Source organism: Dromaius novaehollandiae, chromosome 7, assembly GCF_036370855.1.
Source record: "Dromaius novaehollandiae isolate bDroNov1 chromosome 7, bDroNov1.hap1, whole genome shotgun sequence".
Classification (NCBI taxonomy): domain Eukaryota; kingdom Metazoa; phylum Chordata; class Aves; order Casuariiformes; family Dromaiidae; genus Dromaius; species Dromaius novaehollandiae.
Genome location: NC_088104.1, coordinates 4,620,593 through 4,645,740, shown reverse-complemented (window position 1 = coordinate 4,645,740; position 25,148 = coordinate 4,620,593). Strand labels below are relative to the sequence as shown.

The following is a 25,148-nucleotide window of genomic DNA, read 5'->3' as shown; positions in this document are numbered from 1 at the left end:
GTTCATTAAAACTTACCCTGTTGGCCTCTGAAAGGCCAGTTCTGGAAGCACATAATCTTACTTACAGAATCCACAATTGCAATAATTTGTCTTTTAAAAGAAAATAATCTTAGCTTAGGGTAATGAGTTTTTTTTCCTGTAGAAATATGATTTTATGTTTTACAATGCAGGCTCAATAAATTACGTTAATAAATGACTCCTGGTTCACGAGAAGTGCTGTATTTTGACAGTATCGGCCAACCTTTCCATTTGTTTAAGCAGGAAAAGTGGGGAGCCAAAATAAAGCTGCTACAGAAGAAATCTCAAGAATGTTTATGAAACTCTGCTCTAGCTACATTTATTAGGAGTTGAAGCATAGTCTTAATTTGTCATGCAGAATTCCAGGGGAGTGAGTAATTTCTAGAGCTTCTCTAAATGCCAGGACTTAATATTTTGCTGTAACAATTTGTTTGTAAACACGGAGCAAATTGTATAGGTTGCATGTGACAGAAAAAGGTATCTAGGATTTGTCATCTTCTGCTAACAGCTGTTGGGTTTATTTTATAGCATCTCATGGGGTTTTTCAGACAAATGCACTGTTGATGGCAAGCAAAAGCACCCTGAGGATCTCTGACGGTGGGCACACACAAAGTTTAGCTGCGGTAAGCTGTTTGTCAGGGATTTGGTCTCCAGTGTATCGGCTCACCCTGGATCTCCACGGCTCCCGGTGTGTGCCGGTGTGTCACCTTCACAGAAACCCGTACCGAACGGGAGACAAATCCCTTGCAAGGTCATATCTTCCTTCTGGAAATGAGGCTTTTAGGATCTGATAGAAAGAGAGGAAGCGCAGCTTCTCCTATATCGCGTCCCCGGGATAATTTTTAAGAGAATGGAGTTCACCAAATTCCCTAGTGTTGCAGGAGCCCAGGATATTTGTTCACCTTTCTTCCCATTTTGTCATCCTCTTCTTGTGACATTATAGTTAAAGCCTTTGGTCTTTTTTTAGTGGTCTTAGGCTACGTCTCTATCAGTGAGTGGTGCACCACGGTAGGGGTAGATCTGCAAAGCAAAACATCTGGTGTTGGGGCCCTGACATCTGCCATGCCTGCGTCTCGGGGTTACCCCTGGACTGAGACTAGTCTGGTCCCTCGGACTGAACCCCCGTTAGTGGTGGGAATGCATTAGGTGTGCACCTTCATTTTAGCAGCAGCTGAAGGGAATCCGGTTCGTGGGTTTCCAGATGGCTCGTTGAAGTGACTCACAGTGTGGTCACTGGAAGCGACTGGGAGATTTGTTTTGGAAGTTCACTCCAGACTCAAGTGCAAATGCTTATAGAAACAAACATCAGAGCGTTAGGCAATATTTTATCGGCCTTTCTTGCGTAGTGTGAGTTCCCTTTCTGTGGACTCTTTAAAATTGGAGATCTTTGTATGTTTGCTGAAGATCCCTTCCACGCTTCTGTGTTCTTGTGCACCCTTTCTTCAGTAGGTAGGTGACCGTCTCCAGAAGGGCGACAGCAGCTCTGTCTCTGTGTCTCAACATGAGCGTGCCAGTAATCCCAGCAACCGGGCAAATTGGTGGGGACTGGTATTCGAGGCACGTATCGCCTGGGAAGGGACACAAGCCTGCTTCTGCTAGACCCACTCCCTTGTTCGTATCCATTTAAAGGCTTTTCGTGGTTTTGAATAACGTGGCAGCGACTACTCATCTGAACGAGTACGTCAGTTCTCATGGTCTCCTACTCACCAGATCGATTACACCATGGCAGACAAACACAGCAAAAGTACTCGTCTAAGGGGAAAACCCACTCTTTTCTCACTGCATTCCCAAACACTTCAGAACCTCTGCCAGCACATGTTAACTCTGATAACATTTTAAGATACTGCTTTAACGAGATGAAGGCCTTGCTTGCAAGGCCACACTGTCTGAAGTTCTCCCATCCCTCATTTAAATCTAACGTAATTAGTACAAACTGTAGACTTTTTTTTATACATGTTCAAGTATAATGGCTGCTATTATAGCAGCTTGCAGGAGCGAAGATATACGATATTGAACGATATGTCAAGGAAAAATAAACATGTTTCATTTCTTCATTAGATAATGTTTATTTATAGCACAATATATATCTACCTCCACTGTACCATTAAAGTTTTGACTGCTTTTTAACTATAAAATTTGATATTGTTGTGGCAGCTGCACTACTCAAATGATTGCTATAGTACAGCTGTTATCAAAGAGTAAGATTTATAGCTACACTACATGGTGTAAAGATATGTGCATATTTACTTTGTGTTTTACTACTTGTGTCCTATATTTTAATGACACAAGGTGAGATGAAATAGTGAAATAATAAACTCCTTTGCTGCTGCAAAAGCAAACTACACAATTTGTTTAAAGTTTGGTGTTAAATTTTCTATTGTGCTAACAGTAAAAAACTTTCTTTGCTCTACTATTTTGCTTTACTTAAAAACAGGCCTATGTTAGCAGTGATCTTAGTATTTTGATCGTTTTTTACTTTTCAGAGGAGTCCTTTGGAACTGAAGTAAAAACCACATGCTTGATGAAACGTGTCAGCTATGTTTTCATCGGTAAAATCAATGTTTTAACTCTGATTGTCAGGCATCAGTAAGGGGCAGATTGCCACAAGAGGTGCTTTTCTAGGAGAATTGTTAGATGAGTGGGTGGAAAGGACACCAAGATTCCCTTTTATGAGGCTGCTGTCCTCCCACGTGGCCAGATTGCAACAGCTCCCTCAGCCCTGCACCGGTATGAAAAGCAGGCTCAGGAGCTCCCTCGGTAGCAGAAGGGAGTTACCTGCCTCCCTGTCTGCTGAAGCTCTGTGATGGCCGGATCCTGATTCCCAGTACAAACTCATTTATGGCCCCTCCTAAGCACGCTTGCCCAAGCTCTGGGGCAGCTCACAGGGCTGGTCTCTGTAGGATGAAAGGACTATGAGCGTGGTACGGAGCACGTGTAAGGAGGTACCTTTGGTCGCCGTTTCGGATTTGTCTTTTCGTATAGCCCTGTGCATAGGAGGAGAATTGTAATCTCAAGCATTCTTTAAATCTCCACGACCAAAGGAAAACAAAAGGAGAAATTAAACTACAGAGAAACACTGCCTGATAGACTTTCTATTCTTAATTAATTTCTATAATGTGCTTTTGGTACCTTTTTTGGTCCATGCTGAGTCCAATCACAGCCATGGCAAATTCAATCATATTGCATTAGTTTGAGTCGGGGAAGAAGGGGCATCAGTTGCCCTTTTTAATAATCCAGTGAAGTGATATTCTTTGATGCCAGTCTGCTTTCAGTTGTGTGTCAATCACATCTCCTATTTCCTACCTAATTGTTATCTGTGTTAAATCTGTTGTACATATTTTTGTTGCATTTCTTGCTTTGTTTGAAACAGTCAAACATAACTGCTGCTACCTGCTCATCTACTCTGCTTTGAGCATAGCACTCTCTTCTTTCACCTTGAGTATTTCCTATGATTATACCATATGCATGCCTATCGATCTGACTTTCTAGATATTTGAATAAAAGGAAGAGAGATATTGAGGTATATCTTAAAGAGGAGAATTTTGTAGTAGCGTGATGTGCCACTTTCCTTTAGCAAACAGGTTGCGTCACTACTTGTAACTTGTCTTGTTGAAGACTGCTTGTAATCTCTTGCCTGTCTTCTCCCCAGATGTCCGTGTTTGGTGCTGCTTGGGCTGGGTGCCGGTGCTGCGTGGGAGCAGAAGGCAGCCGGCTTCCCAGCACCTCCCGGCACGCACAGGAGCTCAGCGCCTCTTTTGGGAGCTGCCGAGTCGGTGTTTCGTCTCCATGCTGAGCTGTGGCTTTTGCTGAGCTCCTGCAGGCAGGTGAGCTGCCGCTGAGCACCGGGCAACTCGACGTTAACAGGCTCTTGCCACTGTGCGAGGCAGTGGCTCTCAACGGAGATGTAATCTGCGCATCGTGGGACAAGAACGCAACAATTCTGCCGGGTTGTAATGCAACATACCAACTATTTTGACTTGGTAAGCAGAGTAACTCATCATGTTATGGTACATTTTGTTCCCTCACTTGTGTTTTGTTAGCCTGATGCACCGTGTTCTGCCCTTACGTACACATGCTCTTTGAACACTATATAAAAATGTTGTGAAAACAGGCTTTCTCATGAGGTCTCCTTTCCTTCCTGGATTTTCTCATGTCACAAATCCAAAAATAGCCTTTTGTCTTGGTATCTTGATATTTCTTTTTTCTGGCACAGAACAAAAGGAGAAAAAAAAAGGGCTATGACAAATGAAGAAAAAATGAGAGAACTTCACATCTTATAGAAGATTTGGCTCAAGGTTTTGGATGATGTTTGAGAAAAGCTTCAGGCTTCCTATTATTTTATCCAGTCATCCCTACTATCAACTTATATTGCCTTAGGGTGACTGCTCATAGAATTTACTTAAGCGTTACTTTTAGCACAACTTTGACCACCAACTTGGTTGATCACTGGAGTCCCTAAGCACAGACGGTATGGGCAACTTCCAGGCTCAGTTAATATGCAAATTACTTCTAATTAGGCAAATAAGCAACCAGTAAAGCAGATCTGGCAAGTGAATTGACATTAGGTAAAGTAAATGTGATAATTAATAAACTAGAAATTTGGATGTGCCATCAGAATAGAAAATACTTCTTTTTAGCTATGCTTGATCAATAGCTGCTGTCTTTGTGCAGTCCAGTTAAAGCTGAATCAGTTCACATACCTTTGGCATCAAGCAAAAATGGCACTTTGTATTAAAAAAAAAAAACAAAATACCAAGGCTAAACAGACTCTCTAGACAGTAGCTGTTATACCAATTTCAACTGATCACTACATAAGTAGGTCTCTACCAGCATAGAGATCAACTACATAGGTGTAGAGACCGCTACCTTAGAAGAATTTGCTTTAAAAGAGCTAAGTGTTAATCTTCAGTGCTGTCCCTTCTTTTTTTTCCTTCCACACTGCCAGATATTACTGAAGATCAAATTTTGCATTTACAGAGTAACCACATCCTAAGCCTGGGTTTTCCCTCTAATCAGAAACAATTTTTCTGTTGTCGGTTCTATTACTTTAACTCATTTTGTCTTAGCTCTTTAACTACATTTAATGCAAAATAGAGTTGCATGACTAGAAATGTTCACCCCTTTTGGTAAGGGGAGCTTTTCCAGTGACCAGACATCATTAACAGTAACTTTAATAGTATTATGTTACAGAAATGTTCTTTGAGCATATTAAGCATGTGACTATTCAAGCTTCAGGAAACAGAAATGAAAAACAGTAGCTCTGCTATAAAGACTTCTACATCATCTGTTGAGTCCATTTTCCTGATTTAAGAAGGGCAGAATAAAGAGCAGTAAAAAAGATAAAAAATAAGTAGCAGAAAAACACACTGAAACAACACACCCACTAAAATAATGAAGCCATAAACACAAGGAAAATTTGTGTTAAGGCTACAAAAATACTTTACCTCAGTTCCCTTGGGGCTAGTCTTTACAAGACACATGGCCCTTTTCACTTTATGAGAAGAGTCCAAGACACTAAGCTATGTTTCCAAGGCTAGGCAATACTTTAAGAAAATATTGTAAGACTCTGCTATGTCTGGTCTAACCCAGGACCCTGCGCCTAAGCTCAAAAGACCTTTATAAGCAAGTATTTGAGGATATGCTTAATTTCAAGTATAACTCTCACCCAGTTGATGCACACCGACTAATTAGTTGATGTGTTATAGAGCTGATCCCTTAGTGAGTTCATAGCAGTTGTTCTGAAACTGGGACATTGAGTATTGCAATTGTGTGACTGCTTTTGGAGATTGAGCAAAGCCACACCTCTTAAAGCCAAAATTTGTTGGTACTATATCAGGCGTTGCTTGACTGTTTTGTGCTTTGCAAATACATTACTATATTCTGACCAAGAATTCTGCCATCTTTCCCTGCACCGTTTTATGTTTTTATTCTTTCCAGGGAATAAAAGAAGCCTCTCTCTCACTCGCCTACGCTTGTGAGGTGATGCAGAAATATTTATAGAAGTAACACTGGTTCTGGTTTGTATCTGCTGAAGTTGCGGTGATAGGTTCTCAATTGCTGGAGAAAGATAGCTCTGTCTTAATATTTATGCCATTGTTGTCTCCTAGGTCTTAGAAATGCTTTCCAGTGTCAGCTGAAATTAGTGTTCCCTGTGACCGAAGTCAATGAAACTTTTTGTGTGAGTAAGTACTACTGATTATGAACAGCAATTGTATATTTTAGTGGTTATGGCCATACTTTGGCCATAAGTACTTAGATATCTCGGTAAGTGCCAGATTTTCGGAATGGCTTGAAACTTAGTGCTTTGATTCAAAGTCTTGTGGCCGGCTTTCTGACGGAGCTGAACCCCCGAAACGCGCTCAGTGTGCTGCGCTCTTAGCTCTGTGCCGAAAAGGGGACGGAGGCCGCAGGGACGTCTGGCTTTGCGCATTTGGCAGGGCTTGCAGCGACTGATAAACAATTAGCTAACAGTGTTATTCCTTCACGGGCTTTCTCCAGCAGCGTGACGCGTAGTGATGTTCTTCAGCACGTTTTTATCTTTCAGGACAGCTAAGTAACGACTGTGAGGGTGGTATAAAAACAAATTTTGAATGTTTTTAGGGATACACTTTTTCTCATGTGCCGCGTTACCCAAGATGGTAGGACTCTCTGATAAAGCACATCTCACCATCTCTTTGAACAAGCGGTTTTTGTGCGAGGCTCCTTACAAATATGTAATCCTATATTTGTATTTTATAACCACGAGGAAGGGACTGGACGCAGCTGCAGTGGTGGTGCAGCACTGACTTCGCAGGACCCCCGTCTCCCACTCGATGAGACAGGCAGGATGTGTTGTGCTGACACCGTTGTGGTCCTTCCTTCCCCCTCCCACGTCCTCCTTCCAAGGAAAATGTTTTACCTTCCTTATGACCTGCTGGCAGGAATGAGCCTTTTTGACTGATCATCTGGTTCTCCCTATAGATTCATAGTGAAAGTTGCTTTGCCTTTTTAATCACCTTCTAATGACAGTGCAACACAGTCATTACTAAGCTGAATTGAAATGATTTTCCTGCTGTCATTGCATTACGATCACATAACAGAAAAGCTTTCAATTTATGTCTGTGGACTCTTACACTAACAATAATATTGAATGCATACTATTATGAAAAAACATTTATAACCTCTTCAGTTTACTCTTACTTTATCTGATTGGCACTTGCTGTGAATATGCTGGTGTCCATATGTACATGTTATAGATTACTGTGTGTATTCCTACTATATATGGAAGGAGGAAAAGGGCTGACCAACTAAATCCAGCAGAAATGGATATGACACTGTATGAGTCTGCTTCCATGCTTTTCTTAGCATTTGGAAGCCCTCTCCTTTCCATGAGGGCCGCTAAGCCTGCTGCATTTTTCCAGAGCTCTATTTCCACCCATAAAAGAAATGAAATGAGTGGAAGTGCACAGCAATTTACGTTGTCAAGGCTAGTCGGGGCAATTTTTTTTTTTTTTTTTTGTCTTAATTCATCAGTTTTCTGTAAACTTATTTCTTGGTCTGTTTTTTGATTTCCATAGGGAAAATAGGGTAGGAAGCGGTCTACCTCAGAGATGTGCAAGTGCTTTTTTCGTAGACGTAACAAAGGTCCATCTCGCAGGTGGCAGGTAAGATAATCCTTTGCTTGGTACTGAGGCGGGTTCTGCAGCATCACAGGGGTCAAAGGGCCGTGTTTCTAACTTGTGAACCCTCTCAATCTGTTCTCCCCACTGGCGAGGGAGAGAGCTGGCCCCTCATTGCCCCTTGTAAATTGTAGAATTTCTACCAGAGATTTAAAAGGTGCAACTTCCCTACCCTGGCAGTGAAGCCCAATGCAAATGCTAAATCCACTATCAAACCTATCTTTTCCAAAATATATGTATAACGATAAGAAATTTGTTATAAATGAAAGCACCTGCCTCACACACAATAGCATTTGCCTTTTCTTCATTGTCATTTAGCTCTGCTATTTTTCTACCTGATACGGCCACTCAGACTAATATGTAGAAAAATAATGTGTTCACGTCATGTCGATTGTTTCATCTTCTGTTCAATGTCCTGTAGTTTGCTTAATCTGTATCTGAAGATAACTTAAAATCTTAATTATTTTCAGTAGGTACAGTACGAATGTGTCAGTTGTCCATACCTGGTTTTCAGCTACAACTATGCGCAAATGCATAACTTCTTGTCACACAAAACTTCTAAAAGTTTCATAGGTTATTCATAGTTGAACTCCTTGCTGCCTTGACTTAAAAAATACAAAAAAAGTGAATTATTTATTTTTCCATAAAAATTAACATTTATGGATAAGCCCATAATTTTATAAATAGCCTACTATCTTTTTATTCCAAGAAATTTTTGGTAGTCAGTCTGATGTAATTTAAAATAAACTTTTTCTTGGTTTAGCTGGAATGTTTGCACATTCCCTGTCACGTGAAGTGTAGAAAATGTGTAAATTGGACTCTGAAGTAATGATGGCTTTAATATATAGCAGGGTACATACACCTTGACAGAGGTATTAATTCACTGCAGCTTTACTCCACATGGAATCTTTGTATTTTTATGACATGTACAGTTGGTTGTAATGCCATACGGGGTATCGTGTATAACATCAAAGAGCTAAGTAAGTATAAAGGTATGCTGTATTTCTTCAATTCATGTCAACAAAATTGCTTTCAATTCTGGATACCTCCTTCTTAAAATCTGTAGTTATTGCTGCACTTTTGTTTGCAGCAATTCTGTCCAAAAGTAATACTTTGTAACAGAATAGAATGACTAGACTATCATTTTTGTTTTGTTATTTTTAAAAATATTTATTTATTTTTAAAAAGTATTTAACCTTTAGGTTTCCTTGGAAAGCAGACAACAGTCTACGAGATAAAGCTGATTTCTCTAAGTATTGTCAACTTGCTCTTCACCCTGTTACTAAATTATCATTAACTTTTCCTTAAATCAGTCCACTCCCTAAAGGCACCGTGATATTTTCCCTTACTGCCAGAATATCCCACAGTGTATTGGCAACCATTTCTGTGCCAGGATTGCAGGCTCTGAAAGACATGTCAACACAGGTTTTGTAGACAGGCGCAAGCAAGGTAGATAAAAGCCAGTGCTGACATGGAAGCTACGTAAATGTTTTCATGTGGTACTTGAGCTCAAGTCAATCCATCTTCCCAAGAAGGAGGACTTTCTCTCCTGAGCTTAGTGGCATCCTATGCAGCTACAAAACTTCTGATCTGTTTGTAATATGGATAGAATGAGCTTCTGTCGTCTTTAGGAAGGTTGCCAAAATAAAGGAGGAGGATTTCGGATGTGGAAGTTCTCTTCAGCTGAGATTTGCTGTGGTCATTTAAGACTGAGGTAGTGACAGGCCTGGATCAAACTGGTATATCCTCTGGTTTCCTTTGGAGGTGACCCCATAACTCCGCTGACAGTGGAATGATCGAGCTGCACTCCCCCAAGGAAGACAAAGGCAGCGACTGTCCAAGCTTTATTCATATTGGTGAGCAGTTACTTACCGTTAGCTGGCAAAACATGTTTGGGAACTGGAAAATATTTTATGAGATTTGACAAAATATTTTAAAATGGTGATTGCAATTGAAACCAGCTGCTGCAGATATTAGCTTCTGCAGCAATGCAATTATTATAATCTTTACACTTTCTATAGGGCTGCCTGTACCAAGGCAAATGACTTACATAAATTTATTTTTGTACGGTATATCTGAAATGTGCCCATCTCTGAGGTGGACAGATGCCAATTGCTATATGATGTATTGTGTAACATATTTCAACTTAGAGTTCAGAAATGTCATAGGATCCACAGTATCCTTGAAGAACAAAAAGGGCCTCAGCTTCTGATGTGTCACTCAAAAGATAGGTTGTATATGACACATACATTGCTTTATACCCCTATACAATTTGGTATGCTTATGCAAAGAAGTGCATGTGGGATCGATGGCATATGGCATATTAAGAAAGAATAACACCAGATTAAAAAAAAAAAAAAGTATTCATCCATTAAATGGTGTAAATTAAAGTAAGCTGTCAAAATGACAGCACAATAATGCCATCTTTGCAATATCACATACTGCAGCATAGTTAAATCATATCACTTTTGTGGAAGAATTACAGATGAGATCCAAGAAAAAATTGCTTTTGAAATGCAATTCTTTGTTAGTTAAAAATCATCACTGCTAGCCAGGATCCCCTACAAACACATAAAGCACAGAGTAACTGTAATAAATCATGATAATTTATATCACAGCTAATTCTGGAGAAGTAGCATTGGGGGTTATACTTCAGATACACTTCATATTACTCAAACTGTAATTATTTTCATTAAAATATCAAATTGCTTACAGCCAATTTACTTGAAACATACAGCATTGCATATATAACCATGTACACAACAGGGCCACAAGAATTCAAAATAAGTAAAGTCAAGTGTTAAATAACAGCACTTGACTTATACTTTTTAATTGAATATCTTTGTAAACACAATCAATGTACTTTTAATATTCCTTTTTAGTGAAACACTGGACTGCCTTATTCAATCATCATCATGTTGATTAAAAGTCAATGTCAAAATAAACTTGAAAAAATACTGTTAGGTGCTTGTAAATACAGCCTCTCTAATGGTTTGTGCATGTCAAGAGGGCAAATTTTGTTTCAGAAAAGGAAAAGAAAATGCTTCAAGTTTGTGAGAAGCAAGCAAAGGAAAGCTGAAGAGTTTGAATGTTCTCAAGTGTAATAATTTATAACACCACTTTCTCTCTAGTGCCTTTTTCTAGCAATCTGGAGTTCTACAAACAGTAATTAATTACTGCCTCCAACACCTCGCCTAGGTAAATGCAAGCTGTATGAAGTCCTCGTCATCCGTTTGTAGGAGTAGGAGGGAGCAGCTCTAGAAAAGCTTTATCCAAGGCTCTTGGAAATTGGTAGGGGCTGGAGAAGAGCTTCCCCCTTCTACAGAGTTTTGAACAGTGATGGTATGTAAGATCTATGCCTAATAATTACACATCGGGTTTGATTTACTGCTGATTATCTGATTTTGCTGGTTTACATCCACAGAGGTCATCAGAACAGCAGAGCTTTTAAGCTGAGAGTAATGCATTAGGGAGTCAGGCCTGCTCTCTCCCATCGACATGCTATCCTGTTGATGATGGAGTTTTGGGGTTTTTTTTCTTTTTCTTTTTTTTTTCAGTGAGGTAGATGAAATCCACTTACTGTAGATGGAATTGCACTATTTATCTCTTCTGGATTTTCAACCTTTTACTCCTTCGAGAGAGAATCTCTTATGGCCACAACTCATCCAGAGTGGATGTTTGTTTTTTGTTCCCATGCATACTTGCACATTTTTTGCCATTTCTAGTGCCAGTAACTTGGGGCAAGACAGAGTAGTAAGCCAGAACAGAAATCATCCTGAATATCTTGAAAAACGAAACATATTCTTTATCAGTATACAAACTGCCCAGTCTAGGAAGTCAAACACACTCTTTCCTGAAGTTTCACCAAACTGCAGTAACTTAAATGCTTAAAGAAGTCTGATGAGAAAACAGTCTAGAAACACAGTACTGGAGCCTATTTTTGGGCTCTTGATCCAAGTAGAACCTCAACTCCTTAAAGACATCTTATGTAGTCGTATGATGCAGAGATTTCCAGAGAGGGAAAGGAAGGGTTAATTTTCAGTTGTGCATGTGCTCCTTGAAGTCATTGCGAGTTTATAGAACTTGACTTTAGTTCATGTTTTCAATATTTTCACAAATCAGTATCTTCTGCAAATCTCCCGTGGCACAGTTTCATCATGGCAGGTTTTTTCCATCCTTGCAGATACCATCGAGACTTCTGTTGCACAGCTGGCTCTTGTTCACCTATAACAAAATTATCTGTTCAGAAGGTAGGAAAGGCCCATGCAGGTTGGTTGAGCACTCCTCTGTCGAAGACACTTTTCCAAATGACTTTTTGGCACTGCACTCCCAGCGGCAAGTTTGGAGTTCCTGTTGAACTCTAGACTGTTTCCTGTATTTCATGTTTTTCAGTGTCTTTCTTGCATTGCACATCAAATATTCTTTTAGACTAAGGCAGCCAGATTTGGCTTTCTGACAGTCCCATCCTTTCAAGTAGCGCAGAAGTGAATTATTGGTTTATTTTAACACCGAAGTTGTTTTTGCTTTTTCTTCTAGAACAGCATAGTCTAAGTTATTTCTGTGACACCAGTTGTGGAGGTACTGATTGTCTCAGTCTTTAGCATGTATATCCTCAAAACCTGGTGAGTGCTAGTATAATAGTAGTGTTGTATTTAGGGAACTAAGACACAGATGAGGGATAAATCTCAGGGTTCAGTTTTCACAATACTAAACTTTTTGATGTCTAGTTCATGTCAAGAGTCTACCTGAGTGGAGAGCTCATGGCTGTTTTCCCTAGGTTTCCCTTGCCTGTTGTGCAACCTTGGAGGGAGTGCAGAATGTCATTTAGAAAGCCAGGAAGATGAGGGAGAGCTGCCTAAATAGGAAATGAAGGAAAATAGGCGAGAAAGATGATGAAAACTCTCTGGCCTTGTAAACCGGGTGTTTTTAAGTGGAAAAGGTAGGTACAAATTTTGTAGTAAATGAAGAGATTTGGATTCCTACGTGGAGGCATCACTGCTTCCTGGTGACTCCACGTGAGGACTCAGTGCGCTAGATCTGAGAACGTCTCCTGTGTCACCTCCCAGGAGGGGACAGCCTGACTGCAGAGCAACCTGAGCACCTCGGTGCTGGCCGTGTCCGTGCCGGCCACCAGCAGTTTTGCTCTGGAGACAGACAAGCTTATTGAGAATTTTATACGCTGCCAGACATGGATGACAGCTATGCTAGGGGATGCTGAAACTCTAAATGACGTTCTAAATCTAAAATACATGACTCTAATTACCCTCATGGGTTTAATCGTTAGTGAAGGGCCTAAGCATGAAGTCTCCTGAAAGAATAAAGAAGTAGGCGCACATGTGCTGTGCCATGGACATCCGCATTGTCTATGGATCAGCAAGCAGATATGAATCATAAGATGAATGTTTTCCCTATTTTTCTATTCCTCCTGTGTTTTTCCTTGTTTTTTGTCTCTCCTTTTATGCAACTATCAGTGGCCTTGCTAAAGCCACCATAGTCTTTCAGTGTGCACTGGTATGCTGAATATATGACCTTTGAATTCTGTGCTGCGTTGTGACCATCTCCTTTTTAAGCTTAAAAGGACATTTCGTCCTGCCACTTCTGTGTAAACAAACTGTGCAATACTCTATCCCTGCTACCATTTTTTTTACTTTTAGAACCTGCAAAAGGGGATACTAAAGTAGAAGAAAATTGTTCAAGAAGTGGAAAGCATTTGAATTATTTGGGATTGTGTGAGATACTAGCAATCTCTGCAGGAACTTAACTTTTTCAGTTCAAGTTGACATTTAAATTGTGCTTTGTGCTGGAAAGAAAAATCAGTGGGAGAAGAGGAATATCAGATGAAACAGTGGCACATGTGGTAAATCACAGTTGCCATTATTTTGTAAGCATTACAAAAATATACTGGATTTTATTGGAATTGACTGAAAATTATTAAAAATTTGAGATAATTTTTGCTTTGGTAAACTGTACCTTACAGATGGCACATCAGAGAAAATTCTCTGCTTGTTAAGGAATCAAAACAGCTCGGGGAACATGGCAGCATCAATATAATAATAGTTGACAGGTACAGTAGCTGTGAACAAACACCCATATCATGCTATCTGAGATACCACATTTTCCCCACTAAAATTAAACTATGAGATCTCTTTGACAATGCTATGTTAATTATATGCCACTGCTCACTTCAGTCTGGCTTCTGCTGCTTCGTTTCCCTCACTAACAGGTCCAGTTTGGAGTTCACCAGTGGCGTTTGGCTAGAAACCCCTTTCCTCAACGACTGCAGCAGGTACTTTCAGCTACACCCTGAACAGAGCTCTAGCAGCTGCTGACGACCTTTTGGGCACCCAGAGTAGAGGCAAGTGAAATGTAACCCTGTACTAACTCTGTTGCTTGACCCGTGTGTTTGTGTTGAGAGCTATACTCCTGATTTTCACCGTGTTTAGTTCCAAATTATGTTTTTATGCCTAATGTGACAATAGCGAGGAGGGATTAGACATCTTTAGCATTAGCTGCACGGATTTGGGACCAAAGGGTTTTTATGATAATTTTCTCTTTCAGTATGAGACCAAAATGATTGTAAAATTGACAAACTCCTAATAAAAATATTGGCACAAAAGCAGTTATCAGTCTGTGGTTACATTTGTCAAAAACCCTTGATTAAAATGCTGTTTAATAATACAACTACGATTTATATTGCAGTATATTGCGCTTTTATACACAATAGAGGATTAGACAAAATATCATGTGTCAATGAGTGCCACTTCAAGTAAGGTAATTAATTCTATAATAAGTTCACAACCGTGGTGTTACATAATTTCAAAGTTAATGCAACGTTTTTTTCTCCATAGGCCTGAATCATACATGTCTGTTCTTCTAGCTACTCTGTCTCCCTATGTCCTACAGTTGTTTTGGGGGGAATTATTCCCTATATTTGGTGTGACCCCAACATCAAAAAAATATACGGAAAGTACTTGATTCATCCACCAAAGGATTTGAAGAGTCACTTCTGTTTATAGGTGGGTTCAAGCACTTAGGCTTGTGACTTTGCTGTGGCTGTGAGGCTTTCCAGTGTGTTTAGAGCAATTCTAGAGCTGCTATTTCTCAGTAAAAAGATTCTGAAAATAAAACGAGGGCTCTTGCCTCTTCTCCCTTTCTTTTGCCATGCCACTACTGCCAGAAAAACCTACTGTAGTTCTGCATAGCAGTGATAATTACTTTCTGATAGTCTTAGAGAATCAGTTTATACAGAAATGATTGCTGTCTGGCAGTCAAGAATAGGCTGAAGAGCATGGGTAGCTATGACACGTGGAAGCAGCGCTGCATATATACGAGTGCACAAGCAGCACTTAGACCTGTTCTTCTCAACCCCCTTAAATTGTAGTTTGTGGTTTAAAGGAAGCCTTGCAGTTGCTCTCCACCTGTAAATGTGTGGAAAAAATTGCCTGCTGATGACTATTTATGGTGATGTATGGCGTTATCTCCTGGAGCTGCCTCCTTCTCCGGAGCCCCTGCAGCAAGCTTTCCATCGTGCCTTACGCTGCACGTGCCCGTGGGCCTGGAGCGCCCCACGGCTTGCCGCAACTGCGGCCCTCCACGCCGGCAGGAGAAGTGGCTTGGCCATCGCACCTTCGACTGGTGCAGCCGGCTCTCCTAGGAGATTGTCTCAGCCTTCGAAAGCAAAACAAGGATTAGAGAAAGTGCCAAAGAGAGAGTCCATTCCTAGAATGGCCCAAATGTAATTATTGTCTTTTCTCGTGATTTTCTTCAGTGAGAGTTCTTCCATTGCCCTGGAAATGGTACCAGAGAAAGCAGAAGTCTGTATTTTCTCACAAGTTTAGCAAATACAAAGTAGACACTTATGATCTGGTGCAAAGAAGATGCCAGATCTCAAGTACATTCAAGGCAATGAGAGTCCTTCCGTTGACTTAAATGGAGTTTGAATCAAATATTTGGAAATGCAGGCTGAAACGCTGTGCAATGTAGAGGAGAAATGTCAAATTTGATTGCTGCTGGAAACATAAGAAAGCAGAGCGAGTGTTTCAGAGGCTGAGGCAGGAGCTGAGAAGATTAGCATGGAGATGACAAGCCACTCTGGCTCGGGGAGCCCATCTGAGGTTTCTCCTCAAGCTGTTCTCCAGATCCCAATCTCCTCAGTTATGCTGCCTCTACAGAAGCCACATATTTGTAAAAGTTAAAAAAGAGCATTATCACGGTCTTCTGCAGCAAATGGAAAGGAAGTGAAACTGCAAGAAATAACAAGGAGAGGGGGGAAAAAGGAAAAAAAAACAACAAAACCCACCCATTTTACAGCTACCTTGTGTGACCACGTTCCAAAGCAGAACTGGTGTCGATCAGAGGTGGGCCAAATCCAGAAAGGTCTGCTAAACCTCAGACAAAATGGAATAAGGATCTGACTCACCGCTTCCTTTGGTTTTTGGAAAACCTAAGCTGCACGGCTGGGGATTTGCAAATCCAGACCAACCCTCTCTTCCCACCCGCGTTTCGGCTCCTCCACGCGGTCCGCAGCGAGGCGTTCTCGTGACTCACTGCGACGGCCAACCACCATTCTCAAGTGTGTGCCTTCTGACACATTTGGTACAAAGAAAAAATCCGTATCCCAGTTTTAGGAAGACACAAGCACATACACAGCAGTGCTTGATGTGAAGCCAGCTAATGGAGAGGATATGTTGAAACCACCAGGCATATTGTTATGAAGAGAACAATAGATATTGGCAACATTGTTTGATCCGTGTGCCAAGGGTAAAATTAAAGCCGTATGTTCACCCCATCAGACACAGATTGTGGATGGATGTTTACGTAAACAAAGGGTCTGTTAAACCCTGTTATCGTTTTCTTCCCTCGACTCTCAAACTTCCAGGCCAGGTACATCAATAAGCTGTTTTCTAGAGGAGTCAGAAAGACTCATCAACAGCAATAGTTGCATGAGACCTTGGGTGATTACCATGTGGATATATCATAATGTCTTTTCTTTCCTTAACCTCTTAGAATAGCAGCTTTCTGAGCCAACCCCTTTATTCTTGCAGGGGAAAAATCCTCTATAAAGTGCCTACAGATTTTTCAAGAGAGCCTGGGGACTGAATGAGAAATAACATGTAGGAAAAGTTTCTCTATTTTCTACCTGTGTTACCCAGCATCTCTACCTCTTCAGCACTGCTTGTGGCATTGTTAAAGCAATTGGTAGAAAATGAATCTGGAAAACTTCCCAGAGTGTACAGCTGCCCTTTTAACTTACACCTCACCAACCCACCCTAAGTCAAGTAACCGACATGTGCTGTGCTCTCCTCTGGGATCTGCAGAAGCACAAATACAGCTGTGCCTGTCTGGCACACTGGGTTTCTGATTTCATATTTGCTTGCTGGCCAGATAGCAGCTAGGTTTTGGGGAAGAATCACCCACTACTGGCCTAAAGAAAAAGAATATGAGGAAAAAAAATCACTTTATCGTACTTGCGCTCTTGCCGTAAGGTGCCAAACCTTCTAGTAGCAGTACGCTACAAGTTACCTGCACAGACCCCTTCTGGGGTTTGCGATAATTGCTGACTTTATAGAATTTAAAAGTAACTCCTAGTAGTTCTGGGTATGTTTAAAAACTTCCAGTTTTTACTTAGACAGGTAGGTTTAGAATTGAGGTCGGTTTTAGAATTTAGGTAGGTTTTTAGAATTACCAGTACTTCTCAATGTAAGGAGATCTGGGGAAACCCTGAGGCATCCATCTTTTTTTATTTTATTTTTTTTTATAATTAAGAGTGACTGCTATATTTTAATAGCATTTGGATGTGCCATGCTGATTCAGAGCATCGGTCTGGGACCACATCAGTGCAGAAATTCCTGATGGACATAAACTAGAATTAGATATTTCTAAATGATCATCTTTTAATTTCATTGTGAAAATACCAAAATCAAAGAGACTTTATCTAAAAATGGGTAACAACAAGTTTGTTTGCTTTCTCAGTAATATCAGCAGACACTCTGCTTTAGAAAATGCATATAGCAGTTTTTAGAGTTACCTTTGTACCGCTCATTGGCATTGGTGCCCTTGGCAGAGAGATCCAGACTGCTGGATCTTATCGGTCCTACCAATAAGAGTGCTTTGAAAACTAGCAATCGCAGGTACAGAAAAGAGACATCATCTTCATTTTATTCTGGCAGTTAGCAGGAGCACTGATCACTAAACTGGTCTAATTCAGCTCTTCTCAATCACTTGCAGAGATGAGAAAGTTGTTGGAGAGTGAGCACTGGAGGCTCTGGGATTTTCCTCTGAAGTCATTCTGAATTAGCTGCTAATGGGGAGCTTTCTTTGATAGCTCTTTTATAATTAAATGCAGCTGGATGAAAATCAACCACAAAGGGAACTCAAGTTTGTTTATCATTACTTCTGACTTTGTTAGCAGATGTTTTCTGAGTACCATGGTAGCTTGTTTAATTTGTCTCTGTGTAATGCGAAGCAGGTAAACTTTGATTAATAAACTGACAAGTACATTCCTTAATTTATTTTAGAAGTTTCCATCTATGTCTGTTAAAGCACATATGCCAAATCCCCCAAAAAAGAAAATAATTTTTTTGCATTTGATTTTTACTATTATTTTAAAGCCTAAGACCAGATGAAAACATGCACGTTGGTAGCACAGGGTTCACCTTGTAATGGCTATAGCCACTTGCAGACTTTTGCCACGTGTACATAATGCACATATTCCGTTCCCACCAGGCTATTCTGTGTTAATTTATGAACAAACAGTCACCTTAGTTTGTAGGTTATCAGTTTTTATGTTAATTACGCTGGATATGACCTTTGTGTTTGTGCTCAGTATGCGCTCGCCCTTGCTAGCTTTGGTGGAATGTTGTATGTCCTTACACTAATGCATGTGTCACTGGGCTGAAATTTTATTTTTGATATAAGCAGTAAACAGTCATCTTGGCAGAATGTGTAAGTATGAAATACCAGTGATTTCAGGGTTCAAGAACGTGTATGCTTAGACAAAATTCCCAGGCCCTCTTTTCTAAGCTGGGCATCTACATCTACTTTTGAAAATCCTGGCCATAGCCCTTATGCTATGCAGATTTAGTGTCTGATGTGTTTGTTGAATTATCCGAAAGTCCTGTAGTGTTCCAAGCAACATTTTAAATTGAATAGACGGTCCACTTCCTGCAGAATGTTTCAGATTAACAATGTGGGGATAGATACCAAAATTACATAGGAAATACATACTCAGCAGTTGGTTCCCATACATAAGATGAACAGCTTCTTTCTTATCTTCTTTTCAGTATTGCACATTTTCCTTTCTTCCCTCTCTCACTCATTTATCTGCTTCTAATCTGTGAGTAAATTATTTCTGCCTCTGTCTAGTCTGATCTCTTATATTGCGGGGCTGACCCTACCTCAATTTGTAGCATTTATTCACTTTTTTTATCTGCCCTTTTTAATAGTGAGGAGCTGAAAGTCGGCTGCCGATCATGGACGTAGCCCAGTGAGGTGCTGACCATGAGACGTGTGGTCTGATGTGTAGTGGAGGGCGTGTAGTGATGGACCATCACCAAGCGGTGGGGTGAGGACCATGGGGCTCCAAGCTGCTTCTCCACTCCCTGATGCCCCAGGTTCAGGTTCAAGCTCTATCCATTGCTGCCTAGACCTGAAAGTGGAGGGTTTATAGTTGCACGTGAGTGGTGGGTGGGAGGAGAAATGGTTTTGGCTTCACAGGCACAGGTAGTTTGGGGCAGAATTGGGAGCACCAGTTCTGGTTGAGATAAAATATTGCATTACCTCAGTCTGACTATTAGTTGGTACTGTCATCCCTGATGGATATCTTTAAAGTCTGCAGAGAAAAACAGTCTTTTCTGGATAGTTGGTGTCACTGTGATTCTTGGGTACTTGAACTACGGGTTCACACTTCTTCGTATTTGTTATAACAGCCCATTTGTTGTTTCTTATTCCACAGCTCATGAAGTTGCTTTTTAATAATTACTTTGTACATTTTTTTAAATGGACTTAATGAGTCAGAAATAGAATTAACAAGTCTTGCCTTTTAGTGCAAACATATTGAAATGAACCTTTCACAACTGAAAATCCTTGTTACTTCATCTGCTAACAAAAATGCATTTTTCATTAGATTCTTTGTGCTTCTGAAGATTATTGAGGCTCTTTCATAGTAAAGTGAAATACGGGGTTGCAGCAAATTAATAAGGGTGAGAATCTTTTTAGAAAATAATATCAGATCTAATTCAGTGGAGCATATTCTGCCTTAGCAGTTGTCTGGTGCGTTCTGCCGTAAACCAGAACGAGTGGTTTAGCTCTTGGCAGTAGCGATTGAAAGTGCGCAGCTAATTGCAGCGTGATTCCAGTTTCAGGGGCTTAGACGTCCAAGACCACCGCCCCCTGAGCAGGGGGAAAAGGAGAAGTAAAACCTTACCGCTGGGGCATTGGCGCATGCTGCTGTCTTGTGGCAGTAATAGGATCTATGAGCTAGTGTTTTAACTACAGGGAAGTGCCATATATGCTGGAAGATGATGTGTGGAAAAGAGAGAAACATTTCCTGAGTCATCCTTTTTCAGAGCAGAGTGAGGCACCACGTAGTAAATACTGAGTTTTTCACTCTGCCTTTGCATTTCGATGACAGGGTGGAATTGTGAGCGGTCCTTACAAAACTGGGAGTTAGGTGATTATCAGAACCATAAGGCGCTTTTTTTTCTTTATTTGTGAAAGAATGAGCAGATTAAAAAAGGATATCCTATTTAATCAGCGGTTCCCTGGGTGTAGAAATTCTAGGTTACCTTGCTATTTCTTGATGCCTCAAGCCTGTTATGAGGTTCCCGCAAGGAAAACATGGTTTTTTGCTAGTTTTCTTTAAGAACAAAGCCTGCCGAAACGAGCAGCGCTGTGACACGACAAGACGTCGCGCGCCGAGCCTGCGCGGGGCACCGGAGAGGGTCACCGCGAGCCGGTCAGGTGGCATCTGCCGAGATGGGTTTGTTTGTGGCGTTTTCACACATATTTATTCAATAAAGCTTTTGTTTTACTGACACTGAGAAACACTATACCGCATTATCCTGATTTTGAAGTGACAGTGCCAAGGGGACTTCAGTCAAGGATTTGAAGGCAATTGAATGTGAAAACTAAAGCTTTGTTATTGCTTAGTTAGATTTGAAGCAATGCTTATATTTAAGATTTATGTATAAAAACCAGACTATATCAATAGCAGTGAAGTGGTTTCAGGCCAAGCCTTTTTCAAAGTAACTTATGAACAGAAGGTCATTTCAGAGTTCTTTCTTCTCTTGAAAAGAGGCAAACACAAATCCCACCTCACCGTCTTTGTATAATATATAATACATTATTATGCTGCATTTGGTAAGTGCTTGTACTTCCACAAAAATATCTTGAGCTTTATTCTTGATTACACTGTACTGCCAGCTGCAAGTAAAAGCAATTGTTATCCTCAGACTTTCAGTGACCTATTAGGAAGATATAAATTGTGACAAGGGTTTTTTTTTATTCTGTGTAAACTTCTGAAGCCTGATCTTACAGTCTCTAAACCCCATCTTAAAGATACATAATACAGAGCCTTTGTTGAATCCTCTGATGATATTACAATATTGAATCATCTTTATATAATTATGCTGGTGAATACAAAGTATCATTGTTTTCAGTATCTTTAATGAAAGCTGTTTTGACCTTCAGATTAAAGGATCCATATGGATTTCCAAATGCAAAAGTTGAGGCTCCTGTTTAAAAACATAGAACTTCAGTTCGGCACGCAGACATCAGATGCACTTCCACTTGAAAAATTGCAATTGTGCCAGTGTACATCCCGTCTGAATTTTTCTCCTGGGTAAACTCTTATAAATGAGTGCATCTTGCATAATGAGGATGGGATGTTAGCTGCTTGCAGTGAATTCCTTTTCAAAGTGTGAGAAAGACACAGAGCAGCAAGGAGGATAAATCCATTGGTATTCTAGCTCTGTAGGATGAAGAGGTTTGCTGCTGCGGGAAGATCAAGAGGAGGCAGTAGGAATATTTTGGGCACTTCTGAAGGAGAGATGGAGACCATCTGGTAGAAAGGATGCTAAAAGGAAGAATGCCAGGACAGAGATAAAAGTAAAGGGAGAGGAAATAGTGACTGAGTAACATCAAAGAGTGGAGCTGACTACAGAGCAGAAATGAAGAAGTAACAGTGACCCAACACAGGCAAATCATGGTACAAATAGTGGCACTGGGTGCCGGATCTATATAATTCTGTAAAGGCTCAGGGGAAAATCTCAGTATTTTAATTTCAGGAAAGTCTCCAGGAAAGTGGTGTTGACATCTTTGGAAGGCTTATAATTTAAAACTGATGCAGTAAGCAGGGTTCCTGCTGTTTTAGAAACACTGTCCTGGAGTCTAATCCAGATACTGTCACTATAGCAGAATTTGAAATGGAGAGACGCCAAGAAGAATGTTTCCTCCCTCATCAGCATCAGCATCTTTTCATTTGAATGATTTTAAGGGTATTAGAAGTTTCCGTTGAATTGCCTCCTAAGGCTCATGTCCTGAAGCAACGGTTGGTGTGTGGTCCTTCTCTGTTTCGAGCCGGAGCTGATCTCATGTGAAAAAGAGAGATGCTGGCTTCGCTTTACTTTGCTGCTACTGCAGAAGAATAACTATTGGCCAGTCCCCTTCTCCTGTGAAAGCCTGGAAAACATTTTTGTCACTCAAACTCCACTGAGATTCAAGCTGTGGCATAAAAATATGGTTTCTGTGGATAATGCAACATGGGCTAAAAGAGTTTGATAATCTCCTGCGTACCTCCTAGCGTTGCCTCTCACCCAACTGTAAAGGCAGAGGGTTGGGGCAGCTGATGATCGTAATTGTAAAGATTGGCTGTACTCCGGTGTCTCTTCCACCTGCACCCTCCAGATCTGCCTTTAGCCTACTCTACACAGGAATGCTCTGTGTCGTACAAACCTTGAGGAGACTTTCTGCATCCTAGAGGAACTGACTTCTTTTTATGGTAAATGCATTTGTGGATGCAAGATAAAGGCCAGAAACAGCCTCTTCGTTTTCTCTTTTCTTTTCTCTCTCTCTCTCTCTCTCTCTCTTTTTTTTTTTTCCAACAAGAAAGGTGTGTTGATTTTTACTGCAGTAGTCAAAGACAAGACAAAGCAGAAAGTACTTCCAGAGGGTGATTAATTCTGTCCTAAAGCAAGTGTGTAAGACAGGTAGGATAACTCTCTCTCTGGAAGTGCCAATCTGTCACCACTATCTATAGAAGGAGCCTTCACAAGTAGCTTAGAGTAGGTGTTTGACTTTTACACAGTTAAATTTAGATGAGATGATTGCCACTTTTTAAGTCAGTCAAAGTGCTTGTTTATCAATGATTAACCGTTATAGATTGAAAAGTTGCAAGAAAGAACAAAAGTAAAACTATAGTGCTATTGATAGAGATATCACGTAACAAGGAATAGCAGTAACAACAATTGCAGATGGTTAACATTTACATTCTCCATTGTTTTTATTTTACTGTTAAATCTTCCCAGATTTTAGGTCTTGTTTGATCTAAAGAAGGAAAAATTTGCCTCTGCTTTGGTGTAAGCAAAAACTGCTGAAATATTTGTAGGATTAAGAAGTGATTTGTCCTGGAAATGTCAATTCTGATATGTAGGGTCATTAATCCATAAAATGAATTTGCAAACATTTATAAGTTTCCTTTAGTGTTGTTGGTGTTTTACTTGACATGCTTCTGACTGTTCTCTAAATGAAGATTGTGCTCAGAAGATCTTGCAAGGCTTGTGCTGGCAGTTTGTAGGACTTGTTTTTGCATGTATCTTGACCTGATGTATACATTCTGTTACATTGAAATAAACACACTTGTCATTTAAGAGTATTAATCGTATTTCAGGCCGTTACCCAAGGGTTTTGTTGTGTACAATGCTTTCACTAGTTGTAAGCCATTTTGCAAAAATAAATAGAGAAAATCATTTTTTTCTATACAGAAAGTAGTGCTAAATATATCTTAATTTGTAGAGCAGATAATGCTTATAGAAACTGTAGATGCTAAGAAGTTTCGGAATATAGGGGTACTAAAACTTGTTTTTTAGGTTGGAAAAAGCATATGGTGTATATATAGAGGAGAAATCATGTGGAGGTTTTGATTTTACAAAAAGTAAAAAAAAAAAAAAAAAAAAAAAAGTTGCTTGGGTTCATAAATCTTTTGCATTCAGTATTCAGACAGAGATTTTCATGATCTTAGCTTTTCTCTTTCTTTAAAACTTTGCTTCCAGGTACATATGGGCCTGTACTGCAAGTTTGGGATCCAGATTTGGGTTTGGACCTGTCATTCCCAAGAGTGTAGGCATATTTGAGCCCAGCATCTGAAGTCAAGCTACTGGCGAACTAACAACCTGCTGCAAAGATCTGGACTGAGTCAATCTCCCCCATATTTCAAGGTATAGGTGTGGAAAATGTAAGGATGTAAGGATTTGATTTAACCTGATCTCTAATCTCTCTATTTAAATTTTAAAATGAAAGGCTTCTAATGAAGTAGGAGATCATATTTATGATATTATTGTGCCTTGAGGATGAAATTGCATATGGGGATCCAGTGCATTAAGCACTGTTGAAGATTATAAAATGAGACAGTCCCTGTCTAAAATGGTTTACAATCTAAATACGTGGCCGGGGTCAATAAGAGTATCTATGATGGAGTACTCAGATACCTGATTTATGATCCAGTACTTTTACTACAATATGTTTTCTAAGAATAAGGATAATAAAAATTTATAATTTTTATTATAAATAATATATAAAATAATATAAATAAAACTTCCTTAATTAATTCCTTAATAAAACCATATACCTAGATGCAGAAAGAAACTTAAACTGCAAATGTTCTGAGTTCCTCTTTAGACTGAGAATCCCTGATATTTCCGAGATTAATGGCTTCTAATCCATTTTTAAATGTTCCATGTGGATAGTGAAGGCGTAACTATCAAAACACTGTAAAATCATAATGCCTGTGCAGCTATAAATTACTGTTTTTAAAATGAGCTGGAGGTCTTTAACTTATTCCTAAGTGCAAAAACTTAGATAACATAAAACTGCTCAAAGATGACTAGAAATAAGTTTTCTGGCTTTTGCCAAATGTTAGGTAATTGTCAGTCTGCTCACAAACGCCACAGCCATGTCCGTGTTCCCAAACGGAGCGTCCGAATAGATCGAAAACATTTCAGGTTGGAGATCAGTTGAAAGATTTGAGGGTCTGTGCAAATTTCTCTGATATGAAAAATGTCTGTCTTATTTTTCATTCATCAAATTCTGCACTACTGCATAGGAAAGAGACTTTGACCGTGAATTCAACTGATGGTAAAGTCTTGGTTCCATGAAAGAGAGTTGAAAAAAAGGCAGAAGTAGATAGTGGCTCTGAGTTTTTTTCTTAAGCCAAATATGCACTGGGCACTTCAGAGAGCAGGTAAAAGAGAACTTCAA

General features: G+C 40.0%; 1 long non-coding RNA gene across 2 annotated transcripts; it reads left to right on the top strand.

Moving 5' to 3' along the window:
- Positions 1–2,431: 2,431 nt before the first annotated feature.
- LOC135328829 (uncharacterized) lies at positions 2,432–24,117 on the top strand. Of its 2 annotated transcripts, XR_010389906.1 has the most exons (9): positions 2,432–3,998; positions 6,126–6,200; positions 7,575–7,661; positions 9,441–9,532; positions 10,875–11,018; positions 11,860–11,926; positions 12,454–12,615; positions 13,900–14,692; positions 23,945–24,117. It is a non-coding gene; the product is annotated as an uncharacterized LOC135328829 (long non-coding RNA). The 2 variants fall into 2 exon arrangements; XR_010389905.1 differs by having other exon boundaries at positions 12,454–14,692.
- Positions 24,118–25,148: the final 1,031 nt, after the last annotated feature.